An 18,796-nucleotide genomic window follows, 5' to 3' on the forward strand; every position below is an offset into this window, starting at 1 on the left:
CGGCCGCCTCCCAACTCTCAAAACGAAAAGAAATTGATCTCTGTTTATCTAATTGTCAGAAGAGACGTCTCATTCTCTGCTGCGTGGCTTTTTATTTTGCACAATTTAAAATGCAACCGCTTTTGTGATCCGTAGTTGTTTTGAGTGAATCCAAAATCTGATTACCAATCCATGACGTTTTTGCTAAATAATTTTTACAAGAGTTTGTTTTTACTTAGGTAAGAGTAATGCAAATTATTTGTCACAATAATGACCAAAACTTGCTTCTTTTCGCACAATTTCACGTTATCGTTTTTTCGTGCCATTCTCCACCGGACGCCAAATCTGCGCGTTGCACTAATCTGGCCCCGCTGACAATTTAAAACTTCAAAGCTCTCTAAAAGTACTTAATCTATCTCACCGATAAATATTAAAAACAATTAGTACGATAAAATTCTCTTCAAGGTGAAAGAAGAGTTAAATTATTTATTCAGAAAAGAAAACCATTTAGGTATTAATCAAGACAAACTGACAATGAGATTTTGTAGGCCAAGGTATTAAAATAAAGTTCGAAGATACTTTGAAAATCTGGCAATTTGAAGTTGTAAAGCCCCCTCTAAAAGTAATTAATTCAACACACCGATGGTTATTTAATAAAATACTGCAAGGTGAAAGAACAGTTGTTGAATTATATATTCAGAAAAACTAAAACCTTTTAGTTGTTTACGTGTAGCTGGAATTAAACTAGACATAGTGAGAAATGGTAAAGTAGGAATCCCTCAATTTCAAGGTTTAAAATGAGTTAAAAACGATTTTTTTCCTGTAGTTTATATATTTCCTTTGCCAGACAAAATTTAGCAAAACGTTAAATTTACTTTATCAAAAAGTGGTTACTTTTTTAACTGTTTTATTGTTCTCACCATTTTGCACCGAAAGTTAATTGTTCGTATTTTTGTCATAATTATTAATCTTTTTAATGTTAAATTTTTGACCATCTCACTAGAACAATTCCTAATGTAAGTTTCGACTATTTTCTTTAAAGAATGAAACATTATTGGCAATCTCTCACTTTATTTGTATTTTTAAAAAAATACGGAAGACGTGATATTGATATATTCTTAAAGAAGGGTTAACTTGGCATTTGTTGAGAAATAATACTAAAAAATTGAATTAAATAATATAAAAATTGTTAAAATTTAATTATTTTAAGTAAATTTAATAGTTGTACACATCGTAAACTATGAAACGTTAAAATTATTGTTATTAATTTAAAACAAATTTTTACAAACCCTGAGAACTAAAATAAAATTCAAAATATTCTTTGAAAACGATGGTTGCATCGTTTTGTTTAATCTCTCGTTTCACGCGTCTGTCTGTATAATCTTAAAAAATGTATCACATTCATCTCAGAAAAATCTGGTTGCTCTTGATTAAATTAACGTCCTCGATGTGCAGTAATTAAGTGAACCACGCGGCCTTTCGCAAATGTAGGTCAACGGACATGCAAGCGGAGGCGACAGTAGTTCTATTTATTAGGAAACCACTCGAGTCTCGTAAATTAATCAGCAGCCAATTGGAAAAGGCGTGCTAAAATCGAGACGCGTGCTCCAGGGACGTCTCGAATTTGTAATATTGCACTCTGCCGGAGCATTCCATCACGCGAAAAGATGTGCGCCGCGCTTTTCACTTTGCACCCGGATAAACTGCTGCTGCTGCTGCTGCTGGAGCAGAGCAAGATGATAAATTGCCATTTCGACGAGCCGAGCCCCGTGCCATCCGAATAATATTCTAAATGCTTTTCTCTCCGTCTCTGCTCTCTGTATATATTTTTTTCTTTCTCTCGGAGTGTTTTTTTTTCTTCTTCTTCGGCCCACGACGTGTTTATAATTTATTTCACGGCGGCGGCGACCGAGAGAGGAGAGAGCAAGACATAAAAGAAAGTTTTTGCCGCGATACCCGACGCAAATAATAACAAGAAACTTTTATCGCCGCCTCATTGGCCACACTTTTATTGCGGCGCAGCACTCATCTTTACGTCCGAAACACTCGGATTGATTTTTTTTTTTTTTTATTGTGTATCAACGCGCGGATTGCATTTTCGGCGCGATCGCCACTTAAAATGCACAACGGGGACCGACGCTATGCGGCTGCTATTAATAACAAAACAGAAAAACAAGCGCTTTCTTTCGAAACGTGGGAATGTGAACCCCAAACTCTTCTAGCTTTCTGTGTGATTATGGAGACGGCTCGCGCGTGGGGAGCAGAGTGGCCCGTTATTGTTTGTGGGCGGAAATGAAGCGTGATCGTCTGAAAACAAGAAAAAAAGGCTGCTTTTTTAGGGGTTTTGGTTTACAAATAGATATAAAATTGGAAATATGAGGGCAGATGTATTAAAATAAACAAAAAAAGTATGTAAATTTTATCAATCGAATAATTTTTTCCTGTGCCTCTTATTCTTTTAATAATTAATAATACCAAATTATAATGAATTGCCTAGCTGTGGCAGATAAAAAATGGCGCGAAAAGAAGCAAGTTTTGGTCAATATTGTGACAAAAATGTAGTAATTGTGTCTTTTGGATCGTAAAAACAAACTCTTGACACTCACACGGCAATCCAAAGAGAGCTTTTTCTTTCTCCCAGTCACACGCCATCTTGGATCTACGCAAAGCGAACCAATTTTATCGCACATATTTGGTATAAAAAGGTATTTTTTCTCGGTCAGCTCGCTAGTAAAAAAAATACGGATGATCTCTCTCAAACGACAACTAACTGCAACTGCAACCCCAGGATTTTTTTCTGTTAATTTTTTACGTTTTTTACTCCAAGAAATTCAAGGGATGGCTGTGGAACTTAATGCAGCTCACTCAGGTTGAATAATAAAAGTTCAATACTATTTATTTGTTACAAACTCAATTAATGATTAGAAAACACAAGGAAATCGACAAGAGCAGAATGATTTTTAAAATTTATTAAAACAGTCCTAATAAAGGACATTTGACTTATTAAATAAATAAAATTTGAAGCGATATGAATTGAAGAAACAATAACTAAAATATATTTCAAATCAAATATAATATGTGAAGAGAGTAGGCTTTTACAAAAGATTTGATTTTAAATAACGTGAAAAAATTTTGTCTGATCGAAATCTAATTTAAAATTTAAAAAATTGAATATGATCGTTGGCAGCGAGCAAAATCACTCTTTGAGGAACCGAAATTGCGTATGTGAAGGACCGAACAGTTCCAGACAGAGGCAAACGGTCCACGAGGGGAACCAAACGGTTCAAAATCTCGCGTCGCCCGCTTCCAACCCCAAGTCGGGGACCGAATTCGCTTCCGAACCCCATATTTCGGTTCCAATCTGGTCCTCTGGCACTTTTGGAACCGTTTCGGTTTCCTGGAACTGGATTTTTCTGACTTGAATTCCCTATTTTACATGGCGCATAATGCAATTTTTTTGGAATCCAGAAAAATAAAAATATTTTGCTGTAAAAAATGTTCTAAGTTTAAGCTTAACAACGTTTCCGTGATGACCATCTTCGTAGGTCAAAGGTTAATGGCACAAAAATCAGTTCAAAGTCAAAGAAAAATTAAATTTGACCCAATTGTTATTGAAAATGACTTTTTGAGTTCATGGCTGGGGGTTTGAACTCAGGATTTTCGAGATAATTTAACTTTTTGTTTAGATCTGAGTGTTCTTGCCGTCATTTCACTTTCTTTGACTCGATTCTGGACTTGATTTCATCGCAACTCACTCAGTTCTGTCGTAATAACAACTGTTTATCAGATTAATAAATTTTTGTCTGAGCAAATTTCACGTATAATAAGCCCGATTTGAAACAGCTGTCTATTCACATATAGTTTTTAAACTTATCAACGTGTTAATCGAGATGTAAGTATGAATTACTTATTGATTACTGTATAGTTTCAAAAGAAGTGAAACCTTTTATATTTTAATTTTTTAGAAGTACCAAAATCTTCACTCTAGATAAATAGAACATCAAGAAATGGCAATTAAATTAAATAATATCTAGAAAAAATAATACAAAATCTAATTATAAAGTTTTATTGAGTCTTAATATGATTTCGAAGTTGAAAAAACTCCCAGTTCGATATTAATTGATGAGTCCGGGAACACTGTCAAGATTTTGTTGAGCCCTATCGATTATGGCTTTGGCTATAGTGAGTTAGCACGTCAATCAACGGAACGGCCTGAATCATCAAAGGCTCGCAAACGCACACTGACACAAACACGCGTACTGTAAATACCGGCAGCCGCGCGCACAAAGTAGCCTTGATGAATGAGAAAGCGCGTGGCCCACGCATCCACTCGTCGCTCGTTTCTAGCAGAGAGCGGATTTATTTCGCGGCGATCCAATCAGTCCGAATTAAAATTTGTCACGTCCAATCGGATCAAAGCAGGATTCAGATTTCCGTCTGCAGATTAGTCTCCTTTTTTTGTCTGCCCTCCAGCTTCAATTCTGCTTCCCTCGTGCACATCAGCGTTTTTTCGAGGGCCATTCAGCGCGACTTTCGTTTTGCTAAATTTAGGACGGTCGGGCGCACTCTCTCGATCGCAACGAGCCAAAGAATGACGAGCGTGCTTGTAATTTTTACGTCTTGCTTGTGGGCCGGAGCAAAGGACTAATTATACGTCTTCTTGCACGTGGACACTGCAGACACAGCTGTACCATTGTTTTTTTTATGTCAAGGTCAATATTGTAATCTCTTCGTAAAATTGAAAAGACGTGAGAAGTTAATAAATAAAAATTTACTTAATGGGCAAAAAAACAGCTTAAAAAAACACCAAAAAGGTCACATTCCGCACGAAAAAGGCAGAGATTTTTAATTAAGTGTTAAATATTGTGAAACTGATTTTGTACAAATCCTATTTTTGGATATATCCAGCATGAGAATTGTTTATTTTTTATTTTTAAATGCATGATGTGTTTCTAACTAATTTGCCAACTTGCAGAAAAGCGGCGTGTTTTGCAAAGCAATCAATTTTCCGGAATAATGCGGGCTTTAGCGCAGCCTTTGAAACGAGTAAAAATATCCAGCTACTTTTCTGAAATAAATAAAACAAAATGAATGCACAGAGTAGATACAAAACCCGCATATTTTTATATGCAGTGCACTGATAAAAACCGTATTTTTTTAATTTAAATTTTTACTAGTGTCTGGCAGGCAATGTTTGCACCTCAGTTTTAAATAAATTTACTCATGAACTCGACTTAAAAAATTGTAAAAAAATACATTTTTGGAGAAATTAAGGCAATTTAAAAGAAAAAATCTGCACAGTAGAGGAAATTTTAACCTCTCCCACCCACAAATTTAAATTTTCAATGCAGAAGTATGGAATAAATTCATTTCCTGCGGAAGAATTTTTCGGTTCTTGGTTTAAAGGCACTATAGGGGTCATTTTTAATGATTTGTTTCATTAGCGAAAGTAATAATTTATTTAAAGGAGCAACGTTTTACTCATAGCACTAGAGGGCCCTTTTTGGACCAACTTTATTAAAGATAACGGTGAGAAGTTTCTAAAATGTATCCATTTTATTTCACTACAAAGAACACCATTATAGACCTTTCAGAAGTTTCAGAGGTAATTTTTGTTATTTGTCGTAATACTGAGTAGAATGCATGAAGTTTAAAAACATATATTTGAAGTAAATTTGTAAGCTTTTAAATTTAATGTTTAAAAATATATGAAGTTGCATTCGGTAATTATTGTAAAATGAAAAATTATATATTAAAAATAAATAAAAATAGAATGTATCTTATATTTGTTTAATTAAAATAAAAATTTGGCATCCATTTATTTGAAAAAATACATATTATTTTACAAAACTTTGTAATTATTACACTTATCTTTTTTATCATAATTAATGCCAGCAGCTGTGGAAGGGCTTCAAAAAATCCGCATTCTTTTAATGCGCTCTGTAATGGTATAAGAGTTTTTCAATTTTGACCAGTTTCTTGCAGGCAATATTAATTTGCACCTCATTTTCAATAATTTTTTAATTATTTGCTCAAGACCTCGACTTGATAAGTTGTCAGAGAGAAATATTTGGAGAAATTGAGGCAGAAAATGACAATTGAAAAGAAAAAATCTGCACAGTAGAGGAAATTTTGACCACTCCGACCGCAAATTTTAGATTTTCTCAAGGGAAAATGGAATAAATTCATTTCTTGGGCAAGAAATTGGTTCAAATTGAGTGGTAAAACCCGTTAACAACCAGTGGGGAAAAAATTCAACCCTGCTTTGCTTCTCAAATAAAAAAAGGAAATATTTTTTACATTCCCTGTTTTGCGCTAAGGATTTTGAATAATCTCGTTTGCCAGAGGGAGAGAAATTAGTTGATTAGATTCGGCGTAAAACCACGTTAAGCCCGATTTATCTAATCAATAGGGTGATAGTGTCACATCCAATTTGAAACACCGTGGTTTTAAGCGCTCTTCATACTGTCTGCTCGGCTCCCTCCCTCGACACGTGGCGTCGATCCTCGTTTTGAGAAGCTAGGAGTTTGGTCTACACTCTACACGCCACTGGCCCGCAGTGTTTCACTTGTTAATACGTTCTAATTAAGCATTAATTAGATAAGGTTGGCGGTTGGTTCGTTCGTTCGTTGGTTGGTTCGCCTGCCAGAGCGCATCAGCCGAGCCGCAATCCACGCGCACCTAATAATACACACATGCATGTATATATTTTCATTGCTCCCCTTCTCGCTCTCTCGCTCGAATGTTGTCAGCTTAACAACATTGTTATCCTTGCGTTTGGCTCCGGGCTTTCGACATCAACTAACCACTCTTTGTGACGACAGCTTAAATCCGTGCGGAGTAGAGAGATCACCTAGGCCCATTCACGACACTTCTCGCTTCTACTTGTTTCTAGAACGTGTGAAATTAAAAAAACGCGTGGAATTTTACTGATTTCCTGCATTTGTATGAGAAATTTTAATTTAAGAGTGGCTGAAATTCCTTTTTAATACATAGAAACAAATTAAATATGGCAAAAATAGTTAAAATTCATTTTAATTAAAGTTTTAAATTAAGCAGCACCGAAACTTTTTCTTTTTTACTGCCGACTGAACAGAGAAGAGAAAAAGTGCAAAATTTTCTTCTTTCCTGGGAATCATTCCTACGCTGCAAATTAATTAAAAAACTTTGGACGCTATATGGAACTTTCTCTTCATTAAAAATTTAGTTAATAATGAGTTTTCAAATTTATTTTTCTTCTTGTTGTGACAAACATTTTTCCAGTGAAGTGCATTAATTACTTTAAACTTCAGTTTCCACCCTTCATTGCGAATTTTCCCACTGTCAATTTATTTATTGTCTCTTTTTCACGGCGGATGATTGCGCTGTGCAAGCTGCTGATAACTGCTCAAAATAATGAACCACTTAGTAACCTTATTTTCAATCAGATATTTCAGAGAATATTGCAAATTTTACATTGTCTTACTTTAAAAGTACCTTCAGAAAAGCTTGAAATTGATTGAACACGCGCTGTGAGGGAGGAAAGGGAGAGGAATGAGACTGCCATCAACTCCCACGCATCGACTAATAGCCTCGTGGATGAAAACTGAGAAAACCCTTTTTCACTTCTTATTGGCGCGAGATGACAGCCGAGCCACTCGATCGTTCATCATTTGGCCTCGTCAGCCTGGTTGGCACCTCTCCTCGCCATTGTTCCAATCCATTGTTGCTTGTTAATGAGCCATATATTAGTTCGTCAGCTAAAAAAATAATCATAACCGAATTAGCGGAGCACTCGACCCGCAGCGCATTGCACGCGCGGGCGTCTAAGCATCTCAAGCATCTCTTCAATGGCGCCACGGGTGCAAATTAATTTCCAAAGTGCTCTCCTCGGAATTTTGAACTATCCAAAGTGGTGTCAAGAGCGTATGATATTAAATTATTAGTTAGTTGCTTTTGGAGTGGATATCATAGAATATTAAAATCATCTGATGGGTTGTGACGCGAACTTTCTTTACTAACAGATGATTAGCCCAGTTAGTTGACACGTCAGGCTGATGGAAATGAAACAAAATACGCGGGAATGAAATTATTAGGTCGGCACGCCTCTTTTTCGACGCTTCTGATTGGCCGCTAGACTGTCTTCTGATTAGCCTCCGTCATTTCGACGCCATATTGACTTCTGACCGGCGAAAACAAACACAGATCGCAACCTAGGCCCCCGGTGGGAATTACGACTGCGCAGAAGGTTTTAATTTGGGTCACGCATGCGCAGTGATGATTTTTAGCCTCCCTGTGAGATGAAGAAGCGATCTAAATACACTGCGCATGCTTAAATTGCGCACAAGTTTACTGCGCAGCTTCCAAAATAGGCGAACATTCAAACAACTATAAAAAAGTTAATTTAAGCATCTTGAATGCCTCCTGTGATTTAAATCGGACACAGCAGGCTATGGAAATAACAATTGTATTATGCACAAACTTTCCCGACCAATAGCAAACTAAATTATTCAACTTGCTTGGCATTGAAGGACCTATCTAAAGTCTGAAGGACCAACTTTGTCACTTTTGAAAATGCCAATCCAGCAGTAAGCCTGCCTCTCGTAAATTTGATTGAGTTTGATTTAATTACATTGGACCCCGGCTTATTCTGTCTCTATGTTTGATTACAGGTGAGTTGGAGTGAAAACGTACCGCGTGTCCCGGGTTCGAGAGTGAGTACCAAAGAGAGATGTCACATTCAAAGCGCCGGCTTAACGCTGTCAGATCCACAAATCCGATTATGATTCGAACGCTTTCAACCTGTCGCTTTCATTCCGCGTCACGCGTTTGGACAAAAAAAAACTGTCAATATTTGGAAAAACAATCAGAAAATATACTACAACGTTATAAACTCTATTTTACTGCGTTGGCGGCGTGCCTAAAAAAAGGCCGCGGCGAGTGTATCTTTCTTCATTTCCTTCGGCTCCAGCAAGCAGTCCGAGAGGAGAAAGAAAAACAAAGCAAATGCAATAAATTTCCGGAGCTGCTACATATAATGTGGTGATTAAAGAGGATTGATCAACTGGCAGTGTTTTAATACGGTAAAATAAATTGGAGTGGCTGAAAATATCAGGAAAATGACGCTCTTTAATGTAAATTAACCAAAAAATGGTATAAAAACATTTTTAAATTAGTTTTTAGTCTTTATGCTTGTTTATAACAGTAATAATTTTCTACTTTTGGCATTGGTTAAGTTTCCAGGTGAACATTCTTAAGTTTTTATGCCATTTTTATTAATTAAAATAATTGATTCTTGATTTTCCGGTAGCCAAACGATTTTTAAATCATATATATAAATCACTGAATTAGATTAAAATAAATTTGAAATAATTTTCAAAGCTTTAATGAGGATTTTCATAATCTCCCGAAATAGGGAAGTGCTGTATTTATTAGTTTAGAGAGGAGAGTGGATGGAACATTGTGCAAAACTTGATTTTAAATTCATTTTGTCATTCCTAATTGGTTTCTCGTGCATTAAAATAGGAAAAATAGAATTATAATAGTAACCAAGATGTAAAATGTGCTGAAAACTGTCTTCTAGTCCGTTCCTTTTGTTCTAATTTCACTTTATTTTTATTTTTTAACTTATTCATTGCCTTGTTTAATTATTGTAAAATAAACTTAGTTAAAAATGTCCACAGATGGCCTTGAAAAATTACATTTAATTAAAAAAGTGTTAAATCATAAAATAAATTCAAAGCAAAGATGAAACAGCATTTTAAATAACTAAATGAGCAAATACAATAAACTCACACTCCATTTTTCATGTCAAAAATATTTAACCACTAACCAGAATATTTAAAAACCTTCATTTCTCCGATGTATTTTTTACGGCGGAAAGAAACACCTGTCTTAAAAACTCTCAAGCAACACTCTATTAAAATATTTAGTCTAGCCCAAATTGACGCGTTATTTAGTGCGGTCTAATATTCTTGAAAAGAACGATAAAATTTCCTGAATGTGTTGCAAAACACGCGTTTATTTCTGGAGGGATGCCGCAGGCGGGTATAAAAAATAATGGGCGCGCGAGAGCGGCGGGCGGAGGAAGAACGGGAAAGACATTCAGCGCCGTGTGTATTTATGTCAGCGCCACACTCGGCCCCCGATAATGTTCGTCAGGCAATTTATTAAACAGGCAGCCAGGAGGGAAAAGTTGAAGCGGGCGCAGGTGCGCGTCCCTTGCTCTCATTAATATTTACGAATCAACACGTGCGTGTACAGTGCAGTGCATTCAGTCAGACTGTTTCAAGAGAATCGATTGAAAATGCTTGTTAGGAGAGCATGAACTCGTCCTTTAGAATTCAGAAGCCAAAATTGAGCTAAGTAGCAGCGTAATTTTTTTAGAAAAGTGGATGCAAAGTTATCACTGTCTCCTTACTTGAAATCCTGTTTTATTTCACAACAAAGAGTTTCCCTGAAAGGTTTCACACGCTGTTGGACAGATCTCGACGAGAGGAATCGAAATCTGCCAAGAACACGTGGTGAAGCGCTGGAAAATTTGGAGAAAAATGGAAAAATTTGAATTTTTACTGTAGCAAGGTCCTGTTTTATTATTGTAAACTGCAGAACAAATTTTTTAATGCATCAAATTATTCAAATAATTTTCAATTGTCACCCTGTCTTTATTCAGGGTAGTAATAATTATTTATATAAATTAATTTGAATTGTTGACTAAGCTTGAAATAAATTCCTCTCGTTTCGATTTATCTAATGGTGAGCGAATTTAAAACCAAATTTCCCTTCTGGCGAGACAGTGCTCTCCAAATGATTAAAATGCAAATTAAACAAAAATAAGGGAAAATTCCAGCTCTTTTCCGATTTTCAGATAAATATTTTAGATTAAAAGACCAGAAATTCGCAGTAAAGATCGCGTTTAAAAGAAGGGGGAGGGGCCCGGCGTTGCGGCCACTTGCTGCTCACGGTGGCACGCCGGCAGGCCGACCGACCGACCGACCGCCGCACACGCCTGGCTGCCTGCTTGCCTGCTTGCCGATGACAATGAGGCCAGATCGATACACCTGTAGGTAGCGCGACTAGCTAGGTGGCCCAGGTATACCTGCAGCTGCCGCTGCCACCGCCGTCGCCGCCGCCGATTATGCATTCGCGTTTAATCGCTGCTGCAGCCGCTGCCGCCGACGCAATGTGCCCGACACACGACACCCACAGGTTGCATAACACACACTCGGCATTTGCATAAACACGAGCTCTCCAAGTCTCGATCGTTAGGCAATAGGTCAAAATGACAGGAATAGGGTAGTGCGGTGAAATTGATCCCTGTTTCGTCATTGCACGATGATAATTAATCGTGTTTATGACTGGTGATTGGAGATTGATTCCTTTCTTTATTTTTTTTTTTTTGACAACAAAGAAAAATCTCAACGAGAGGAATACAAATCTACCAAGAAAGTGCTTAATTTCTAAGCAAATTGGAAATAATTAAATTTAAAATAAAGCAAAATCCCCCTAATTAAAAAAATGCCAACCTCTTGTATTTTTAAATTGTTATCTAGCATCAACTTATCGCTGACAAGTGAGTTTCATCACGATTTCAAGAGTGTAATCCGTGTATAAATTATTCACCCTGTAATTTTCCTGTAAATTGAACCTCAAAACGAACAAACTTAAGATCGCTTACAGCCGGCGCTCTCATTATTTGGCACCTCCTTATTCTCTACAACTTTTTTGCGGTTGGAAGAAGCAATTATTGCCGTGTAATTTGCACCTTGGAGCGAGGGCGAGGGCGAGAGCGGGCGTTTCCTGCCTTTTCGTGCGCTTTGTTTCCTCCCCTCGGCGAGCCGGCTCACCTGCAATTAGGCCTTCTTAGACGAAACCACCGCCCGCGAAATAATGATCCGGATGTAATTATATGACCACCGAGAGCGAGAGAGCAGCGCCAAAAATTCAATTAGACGGCAGGAAAACCTTGCAAAGTTTTTGCACAGGTTAATCACAAAACAGCCGAGGTGAAACGCGCGAAAAAGCAGGCTGGCCTAGCTGTTTTGCATTTTGGGAGAGAATTCTCGGAAGTATTCCGGCCGCACACTGCTCCGCCCCTCACACGAATCGACCCTTTGAATGATTTATATGCATGAAAAACTCTCACCGCTCTGCCTTTTGCCGCCGTGTCCTGCTTTTGTAAATGGGTTCTAAATATACAGATTTACCTAAATGAAATTGAAAAGAAGAGTGAAAATATTAAAAATAACCTGCTAATTAGAGCCCAAACCCTCTAAACGGTCTTTTCATTCGGAAAATATCTCAAATTTCCAACTCTGCAAAAAATAAAACCATTTAATTAGTTAAAGACCATCTTTGACGAAGTTTCCGAGTTCACCAATCGATTCCTGAGGGTCGAATTTGGTAAAGTGGATATTTTTTCCGGCCTAAAAGTGCAGCGCGACGTGTGAACATTTTTCCCGCCAAAACAATATGAATTCGAGAACTGCGCATGCGTCAGAGCTGGTTTCAGCATTTGCAGAGAGACCGCCTGCACTTCTTTTGACTTCTTTGTCAGATCAAGCCGCTCTGACGCATGCGCACTTCTCGCATTCATATTGTTTTGGCGGGAAAAAAGTTCACACGTCGCGCTGGACATTTTTGGTCGGAAAAAAGATCCACTTTACCTAATTCGACCCTCAAGAATCGATTGGTGTGCTCAGAAACTTCGTCAAAGACGATCTTTAAAAAATATTACAGCCAAAGTGACAAAAATCGAACCATTCGTTCAGAAAAAAAACAATCCTATACTTGAGAATTTCTGTGAATGATTTTTCTGAAAATAGTCCCTTAAAAAAGAAATCATTTTAATTTCAGTAAATTGATATTGATCTTTGTTTTATTACCACAAATTAGTAAGAAGAATGCATACGTTTGGGATATTTTTCCAAGCAAAAAGTGCACCGCGACCTTTGAACTTTTTTCCCACCAAAACAATATGAACGCATATGCGAGAGCTGCGCATGCGTGAGAGCTGGTTTCAGCACTTGCATAGAGACCACAGCTGTACGAAAATTACTTCTTTTGGCACATCCAGCCAGCTCTGACGCATGCGCAATTCTCGCATATAAGTTCATATTGTTTTGGTGGGAAAAATGTTCGCACGTCTTAATTGCTCGTCTTTTTAGTTGGAAAAAATATCAACTTAACCTAATTCAACCCTCAAGAATCAATCCAAGAACTCAGAAAGAAACAACTCCGGAAAAAAAATATTCTGCTATTGATTTTAATCTTCTTTTTTATAAGATTGCGCTTTTCATTTGATTTTTTTTAATAAAATTCGTTTATTGATCACGTAATTTATCTCTATTAATTTTTCAATAAAAAACAAAAATTGAAGGCAATTCTATTCACGAATTTTATTTGAGTCTTTCTTACGTTCTAGTACATTATTTTTATCATTTTTAATTCCTCTATGTGTGGCTATATATATATCTATACTAATGGAGAAAAGAAATTGAAATTGAAATGCAATATAGCAGAAAAGCTATTTGCCTATTTCGTTTTTCATTGATTTTTTGACATTATAAAACTCAGTGTAAGCAAAAGCAGTTGATATCGTTGCGATGATTCAAAATGCCGATCAGGATTTCATCCCTGAGGAAAAGAAGCGATTGAACAGACACGTCCGCAAAAAGCAGTTTTTGGACTTCCTGATCGGTCACCATACTCGGATCCCTCAGAGCTAAGGCTAGCTTGAGATAGTCGCAACGATAGTTCAGCATCAATTTGATGACACAAATCTTAGGCAGAGGTTGCACCACATCTTTGATCAGCAAAACAATTTCATTAAAATGCTCTTCGTTGACTTGCTGTGCACGCAACCAGCGCATGTCGATGGTCAGATGTTCCAGATTTTGCAAAATCGATTCACCAGATTTAAACCATTTGAGTTGCTTGCCAATACTGCTTGCCTCTTCGTGAATCAACAACTCTAATTTTTTCAAGCCGGGTGCTTCCAGAACATTGGACTTCATCAAGGCTTTCCTGTAAGAATCAAATTAATAAAAATGCGCACCACGACTTAATTGCGGAGAACGTACGAATCAATCTTCATTTCATTGATATTGGCAAAGAAGGAGATTGGCTTATTCTCTTTCTTGTATTTATGAGAAATCACGTAAATCTTCTCCAGCTTAGGGCATTGATTGAATATTGAGGAGAAGGACACGGTGGAGGTCGAACTGTCATTTTTGTCGATCACTGCGTGCAGTTCACGGAGATTGGGTCCGTAAGATTTCAGTAAACTGAGCAAAGCATCATGAGTAGTGTTTTGCAAGCTGAGACTCACGAGGTTCCATACTTGCTTTTCATTGATCAAACATTGTGGAACTTCCCAGCCTTCGAAATCAATCTGAAACCACCAATAAAATTAATTTAATAATTTACTATATTATATATAACACACTTTGCTCACCTTAAGATGCGTAACAAGAGCAAAACCTTCACCAAAATCTTGCTGCCACTTCCCAGCGAGCAGAGGGGTAACCGCGGTCACTTTTCGGTCACCTGACGAAAGTTGAGCAAAGTGTGGTTTTGTGTTTCAGGCATGATCCTGATTCATGTTTCATTGGAATTTTTTTGAAATTTTGCTTGGATCATGCAAATTTTGAGTGCCCAGTCTTGGGCACCCGATGGGCACCTTTCGGTTACCCGGAGCGGGCAGGGGGTCACTTGCGGTCACCTAACAAAATTAAAACTAAGGGTGATTTTGCATTTCAGGCATGATCCTGAATCATGATTCATTAAATTTTTGTCTAAATTTGGCTTGGATCACCGAAATTGCCACTGCCCAGTCTTGGGCACCCATCGGGCACCTTTCGGATACTCGGAGTGGGCAGGGGGTTACTTGCGGTCACCTAACAAAATTAAAATTAAGGGTGATTTTGCATTTCAGGCATGATCCTGAATCATGTTTCATCGGATTTTTTTCGAAATTTGGCTCGGATCACCGAAATTGCCCGTGCCCAGTCTTGGGCACCCATCGGGCACCTTTCGGATACTCGGAGTGGGCAGGCGGTTAACCATGGTCACTTGCGGTCACCAAAAAATTAAACTAAGAGTGGTTTTGCATTTCAGGCATGACCCTGAACCTGGCTTCGTTGGAATTTTTTATATTTGGCTGGGATCACCTAAAATTGCCAGTGCCCAGTCGTGGGCAACCATCGGGCAGCTTTCGGGTAGCTCGGATCGGATAACTGCGGTGTGACCGGATCATGAACTGTGTTCGTAAAATTTTGGGCACAGAAAAAAAATATTGTTTTGGTTATTGTTAGGAATGAAAAATAAATTTTTTATGCATTTTAATATATGATTGCTTAAAAGGGGCAACTTTTGGTTACCCAATGGTTAACCAATGCGCGGGCACTTTTTTCCTTTACTTGCTTTTTTACCCTCAAATTTTGTCAGTTTTTCGTCACCACAAAAGTTTTAACTTATTTTGGAAAATATTTTTGTAAAAGTAGTAAAATTACACAAATAAATAAAAAAACTTTGATAACCAAAATGGGTTAACCAATGGGCAACCAATGAGCAACCTAAAATAACCACCGTAAATTCTTGAGTTCATGTTTCGTAGAAATTATTTTTTAGAAATTTATTTGGTTATAACACTAATTAGCATTTCAAACTCTTTAAATTAACTCGTTTTGAGCACTTATTCATGCTCAGCATTATCGCGCGCGTTTCTATGTAACACTCGTCAACCGCGCGTGTGGCGCCACTGTCGGCAGCAGCACCAGCTGCTGCTGCCGGCTGCCTATGGCTGATCTGGCTGATCTGGCTCAGTTACTGACTGACTGTAAACAAGCATGACGGTTGAGACGCGCTGCGATTGCATCATCATTGTTAGCCGATTATTTCGCCCTGATTTCGGTTGCATTTCGGCAAATCGACAACATCAACAGATACTTGGACGGATGGTCGATGTTCCTGATATTCCGAAAGGTAAGGGTATCATTGAATTTACTTAGGTTGGGGGCTACAAAAATACGCGAGCGGACACTGACTTCAAAATATTCATTTTAAATTGCTTTTTAATCAATCCTGTGTGTCAGCAGGCTTCTACCGCATCCCGCCCTGATGTCCTTGTTGGGAATAGCTGCCTGTACACGATGGCCATCCGGTTATAAGCCTGGAAAACTTAACTAAACATCGCCCGCATATTATCCAGGTATGTAGTTGAATACATGGCAAAATTAATGAGTAGAAAATTGTTACTTTTTATTTTATTTTGTAGAGTTGTGTGCTGTTGGTTCGATTTGCTTTTGCTACCGACGTGGAATGCGCTGGGACTATGAACTCCTGCAGAGATGAAAAGCAACGAACCCACATGTTTTGGCAGGAAGCGCGCTGGACGACATGGGTAGAGGGTTAATTTGTGGTAATCTTTGTATGTTTAATGGCTATTTTTGATGATAAATTTTGTGTTTATACCTTGAAAATTAATTTTTACAAAGTTCAATTTGCTGCTTAAATACTTCAATTTTCTATTGTTATGTTTGTAACAACTATAATATTATCCCATAACTATTTTTGTGTTTTGTGATTTAGTTTGGAATTGCGGCATATTTTTTAGTTCAAGTTGGCTTCCTCTTGAAGTAGATTTTAGTATAATTTCCAAGACAGTTAACTATTGTGGCAACTAAATTTTAAAATCAATTACTTATTGTCAGATAATCATCGTGGGTTTAAAGTTAAAAATTGCAAAAGCCTTAAAGTTTTGAAATCAAAAACAACAGATGAGCCACCACATACTGATTTTAATTGCACTGTGGTTTTTTTAAATACTGTTACCGTGCCTTCTTGACTAAAAATCATTAATTTTAATGTGCTGAGAACCATAACCAGTTCAACCAATTACCCTAGAACCATCAGCAGATTGAAAATATATATACAATCAGGTTTAGACGATGGACGGTTTTGGTTTCCAGCACATCAAATAGAATTATTTTAAGGGTTGAATGCGCAGCATCAGGAATCTTATTAAAATCAAAAGTAACAGCTGGCAGCCAAGGGGAATTCACAACTTCTGGTGAACTCGTACAATTTATATAATCATCCAACATTATTTTTGCTTTGTTGCTGCATCACCTCATAAATTAATGTGTTATTATAGTTTAAATTATTAGGTTTTATTAACTTTTAAGTGTGCAGTTCTTCAAAGTCTATTGTACGCGATTCTATGGGTTTGAAAAATTTTTGTTTACATTATTTATTATTTATTTGTTTTTGCTTATTGTGTTATTGAAAGGTGGAATGTAACTTAACTGTATTGAGGTATCACCTTGGAATTTTCGCTGCCAAACCCAGATTTCGATACTGAAAAACTTATTTTTCCATAAATTTGCAATTTGAAGGTCAAGGTCACCTTTCTCGACCTTAAGGGATGGTGGCCTCCTTAGATTTTTTCAGGGTTCAAGCCTGAAATGTAGCCCGTGAAAATCTGAACAAGCACACCAAGTTTCAGAAGTGCAAAAATAGTTTGCTATAATTTGTTAAAGAAAGTTTAATTTAGGCTTGATGCCGCTCGATCGAGCATGCTCGTTAGTCGGCGAGTTCGCCTATCATTTGTCGATAATATTTTTACCCATTCCATTTGATTAGGCACAACAAGAGGACCAAGATTTGACATAGTAAGGTCAAAATCGACCTTCAGGGTCTGACCCTGACGAGACCCTGAGATAATAATTTAGAAAATGTCCAATTTCATCAAGAATGGTGTCTTTTAATAGGTTTTCGCCGCTGCACAGCTCAAATATAGAGCCTAAACTGCCGAATGACAATCCTGAAACCGGTTCTTGAAATAATTGTGGAAGCCATTAATCCTGACGTGATGTTAAATGTTGTTAAAATTGAAAATCAGCAGTTTTGGCTTTATATTAGAGCTGCAGAGCCTATAGAAAGACACTAAGTTTGATGAAATTGAGTTTTTTTTAAATTTTTATCTCAGGGTCTCGTCAGGTACAGACCCTGAAGGTCGATTTCAACCTTAATATGTCTACCCTGGGCCCTCTTGTTGTGTCTAATCTAATGGAAAATGTAAAAATAGTCTTGACGAATGATAGGCGAACTCGAAGACTAAAGGCCGTACTCGATCGAGCGGCCTCGAGCTGGTTATTAAACTTCAATTAAAATTGCACCTTTGAAACTTGGTGAGCTTGAGCAGAATTTCAAGGGCTACATTTCAGCCATGAACCCCAAAAAATCTAAGGGTTCTATCATCCCTTAATTTTGAATTTTCGAAAAAGGTCGCGAAAGGTGACCTTGACCTACAACCTGCAAATGTTTTGAAAACTGAAAATTTGTTCAGGATCGAAAACAAGGTTGGACAGTAAATATTTCAAGGTGATACCACAACGCAGTCAAGAGTTACACTTCGCCTTTCAATTTCTGAATTCATGTTCCGGGGATTTTTAAGAAATTGTAATATTAGGGAATGGATGGTCATTGATTTATAAAATGTTTAATTTTGTGATTTTTACTTTGCTGTATTGAAATAACAAATAAAAGTGCTGCCCATCTGGCTGCCCACTGAGGGTAACCCCAAGCGGGCACCCAATGGTTACCTTTTGGCTACCTCTTACCTCGGGCTGTCATTTTGCGCTATGCTGAAATTTATCTTTTTTAATGGACAAAGTCAAGTGACCTGCCACCAGTGCCACCTGACAGCCCTAGATAAAAGGTGGCCAAAAGGTAACCATTGGCTGCCCACTGGTGGTAACCTCAGCCGGGCACCCGATGGTTAGCTTTTGGTCAACGAACATTCTCGGCCTCTCATTTATTACGCTCCCTGAATTCA

At 37.5% G+C, this 18,796-nt stretch overlaps 1 protein-coding gene and 1 long non-coding RNA gene across 21 annotated transcripts in view; both read left to right on the forward strand.

Annotated features, from left to right (window-relative positions):
* The window catches only part of Stacl (Stac-like), a 166,137-nt gene that overhangs the window by 34,705 nt on the left and 112,636 nt on the right, over positions 1-18,796 (forward strand). The window lies entirely within an intron of this gene.
* LOC135946948 (uncharacterized) lies at positions 14,470-18,758 on the forward strand. The gene is made up of 3 exons (XR_010575562.1): positions 14,470-15,942; positions 16,056-16,168; positions 16,235-18,758. It is a non-coding gene; the product is annotated as an uncharacterized LOC135946948 (long non-coding RNA).

Source organism: Cloeon dipterum, chromosome X (genome assembly GCF_949628265.1).
Source record: "Cloeon dipterum chromosome X, ieCloDipt1.1, whole genome shotgun sequence".
Lineage (NCBI taxonomy): Eukaryota > Metazoa > Arthropoda > Insecta > Ephemeroptera > Baetidae > Cloeon > Cloeon dipterum.